The sequence below is a fragment of the Varroa destructor genome, unplaced genomic scaffold (assembly GCF_002443255.2).
Source record: "Varroa destructor unplaced genomic scaffold, Vdes_3.0 BEIS01000004.1, whole genome shotgun sequence".
Taxonomy (NCBI): Eukaryota; Metazoa; Arthropoda; class Arachnida; order Mesostigmata; family Varroidae; genus Varroa; species Varroa destructor.
In genome coordinates this window covers 4,422,481-4,426,209 of record NW_019211457.1, presented here as the reverse complement: position 1 = coordinate 4,426,209, position 3,729 = coordinate 4,422,481, and the positions used below count along the sequence as shown (strand labels likewise).

Here is a 3,729-nt window from a genome sequence, read left to right as displayed (position 1 = left end):
ATAATGTTAATAAATAACTGAGCTTCGCCCTAACAAGCTTCTACTCGAAACTTGGATTTAATTTATTTTAAAAGCTAGTAAGAATTTCGTTATATAATTTGAGAAAAAACTCATGCGAAGAATATAATTCAAATTTAAAACAAGGCCGTGTAACCATGCAAACAAGTGAGTTGGGGTGTATAAATATTTTAAGTCTATAGCTACTACTGATGTCTTCTTCACTTTACGAATATCTAGTCTTGGGCTTACCTAGTTACTGACACGAAAAAAGCAGAAAAAACGTTTTAGCAGACTCCTTCTGCAAACCTACAATCATTAGCTTCGTCCTCAGCTTGGTCTTCATCTGAAGCCGTCGGCGCATCGTCTTCGACAATGCCACACACAAAGTCAGTCATGTCGTCGAGCGGTTCAGTTTTGATCTCAGGCAATACAAACGTACAGGCCACTGACGCTTCACTCGCTGAATCTGCTTTTCCTAAAATGGAAAATATAGATAAAAGAGGTTTCATTCCTTTTTTAATGACTGTATCCTATTCTATAAGCTATATATCTTACTTAAACGCAATGATCAGAAATTCATTCCCGATTAATCATAGACATTAATCATGAAATGGTTGTTAGATGTTGGAAGAGCCGACAAGCAATTTGTTACTGTGATTAAGCTTTCTCTGCGACAGACAGAGGAAATTTTCGTAGACAGAAGATAAGTAAGTGCATTAAGCAACTAGTATTAATTAATGAAGATGTACTGGCAAAATCCTGAATAAATTGGTGTCGATGCTGGGGTGTGCTCGTGTTATCGTAGAGGTTATCATAGGGGAAAAATTGCCTATAACAAGTCCGATTATATAAGAAAGTTATATGTCTCTGCAAAGCCATATATATATATATATATATATATATATATATAACGTGTGTTTTACTCTGTACATACGCTTTTGAACACTATGTCCTTAATTAAGAAGTAAAATCTTCCTTACCTTTTCCTTATCAGCTCATTAGAGGCTAATTAAATGGCATCTCTACGTCAGTGCCTAGCACAAAAGGAACATCTTCAAATGCGCCTTTTTTGAGCTCCGTAACTTTCCGCGGAAAATTATTTAGCTTGAGCTGATTCCCTTCATTTACTTCAGAGTTATGTTACTGCGGAACGTTACTATGGTTTTTGTGTGTGATAAGCTGCATGACCTTGCTTAGTGACCCCCAAGTATTTCCATCGATAAATATATCGGTGTAAGTATTCAGAGATGTTTATTATACAAACAGAAGTAAAATTTTTGGAGCTTCCCTCAGGATGTTTGATTTTGACCGTTTAGACTTGTCCTACGATTCATAGGAGTCAAAGTGATCCTGGTTTACCCTGTTAGGGGTCAGCTTATGTATTATATGGAATGGTCTTATGTTTAAGTATCCATCGAACTTTGGATATAGTCGCATATCGTTATGAATCTCAAAAATATATTTTAATAATTTACTCGTTGCAACTAATTCGCATCGTCCGCTTAAGCTAGAGCCTGACTGGTACATTACAGTAAAATAGGCATTTGCGCTCCTTTTATTCTTATGGGACATAGAAACGAATCTGTCCCTGTGATTTTTCACGTGGGTAATAATCAACTTACGCACTAAGGTACAGACCATATCCTGGCTGCCGTAAGCAAGACAAGCAACTTTACAGAGAAGACTTCACTGGTATCCGTAAACCAGCACAAAAATATGCAGTAGAACTACCTCCAGGGTATTTAAGATTGTTTTTACTGATCAAGAACCGAATCATGACCTACTGCGTTATAGGTCGTAATTCAGTAATATGGAAATTCGGCATCTTCCAAACATGCACCATTTTTTTAATAAAATGGACAATCTATTCAGGGGTACAGCCTCCTGTACGGTGTGTACGTAAATTACACGCCAGAAGTGATATGCAACTAGTACAGGAAATTATATTTATAAACATTAGCGAAAATTCAACTCGTACCTATAGACACTGTGCCATCCACTGAATTTCCTATTGCATAGCTTAAATAAATATATTATTGTCTAATTTTTTTTGCTCATACAAATGTCCCAGTGAGAATAAACTTACCACCGAAAGCTTGCCGTATTCTTGACATATTTTTATGTTATTAATTGAAGTTTCTCGGACTCCAAAATCAATCTACCAGAAAGAGAAATCCAAAAAAAAAAACAACTTAGTTTAAGTACAATAATTTTCATCATATAATTCATAATAATAATATATAATAATTTGTGATCGACCACTGGACTCGCCTAACTACCACCGGTGTTCAGGGGGTTTGACGGAAAGGTGGGCGCCACCTAACGTCAATGTGTGCTGGCAATAACTGATATAACATAAGCGAATTTTTTTTTTAATTATGAGAATCACGCGAACTATTAGCGTCAGTATGTTAAAATGTATCTACATCAAATCATTTAATCAACACTTTCTTGTTACCTCATGATATTACAACGATGTTATCTTGTATAGTGTGCACTTTCAATTGAAAAAGTTCAAACAGAAACTTACAACTTCAACCACAGACCTAAAGCGGACCTGCGCAGCTTCAGGTGACTTTCTCGTTCTTTAGCAAAAAAAAAGAAAAAACTTATCTTGGAAATACATTTTCACAAAAAATACAGTTCCGATTGCGTGTGTTAACACAACCTACAGAGTAACCGTCAACGATCGTGTTTGCATGTTTAATGGGCTCATCATCGTCGAAACAGCCAAGACGAATACGTTTATACTTAATACCGCTGCTCACTGTTGAATAGCACTGTCCAATACTGTTCCTCTCGTTTGCGTTTATTTTAAGCCTAAATCTAGCACAGGACGATAGGCAGGATGCCGCCACTTGGTAGATCCGGCAGGTCCACCCACAGCTCCTTCATTTTACTGAAGTCTCTATGAAGCAGCCCCCGTTAACAACAAACGACTCTCTTTATAGATTTTAATGCGAACTGTTCATTACTTGTATGCTCTTAATAGGGAAATATGGCATACTGAAAAAAAGACATTACAGTTACGACTTGTCATACAAAACCGGAAGGTTTGGATGATTATTTTTCTAGCACTACTTTTTCTAACACGTGTTTTTATTCGCTATTTTTTTTTACCTATTATATTTATCGGTCACTATCTCGTTCAATCATCTCTCACACAAGTGTCTTCAAAGGGTCAAGCTATTCGGTCTTGCCTTACAGTTGCTGTTTATTTCCTTAGTAAATTTCTTAGTTCCACTAATCTGTCGTTCACCAGATTTCATTTCAGAGCTGTCCTCTCGTTGCATTTCATCAAGTTAATCAAATATTAACTTAAACTAACCATATTGACGCTTAGGTTCCGTCTGTTGAGCAATAATTTGGACGTACGAGCAACTGAGGTTTTCGGCGTTTTACCGAGTCGAATTGTTGCACCGTGATCACTCCATGTTTATTATCTATTGATAGCGTAGATACTCTAAATGAGAGCAGCAGTAAATCACTTGTTTTACTCTTCTTAGAATCAGTTCCGACACGCAACAGTCAGGTGCAGATATTCCGAATCCAGCATCGTTGTCTATTGGCGCGCTCGAGGCCTTCGTACATTTTTTTTTTTATTCTCAAGCATTAAAACGGATTTTCTCAGACATAAATTTGTCATTGCAGCTTTCATCTTAATATAGGCCAGCCCACAAAAAAAGTCATCAAAATTGGTACAACCGTTTTTGAGATGATCCTATATAT

The 3,729-nt window shown here is 36.7% G+C and overlaps 1 protein-coding gene and 1 long non-coding RNA gene across 3 annotated transcripts in view; one reads left to right on the top strand and one right to left on the bottom strand.

Moving 5' to 3' along the window:
* The window catches only part of LOC111249128 (uncharacterized), a gene marked incomplete in the record, with an annotated part of 16,991 nt that overhangs the window by 3,135 nt on the left and 10,127 nt on the right, over nucleotides 1-3,729 (top strand).
* LOC147755758 (uncharacterized) lies at nucleotides 29-3,712 on the bottom strand. 2 transcript variants are annotated; one of them, XR_015327567.1, is made up of 3 exons: nucleotides 2,531-3,712; nucleotides 2,087-2,158; nucleotides 29-475 (listed from the first exon to the last, which is right to left on the bottom strand). It is a non-coding gene; the product is annotated as an uncharacterized LOC147755758 (long non-coding RNA). The 2 variants fall into 2 exon arrangements; XR_015327568.1 differs by having other exon boundaries at nucleotides 3,329-3,712.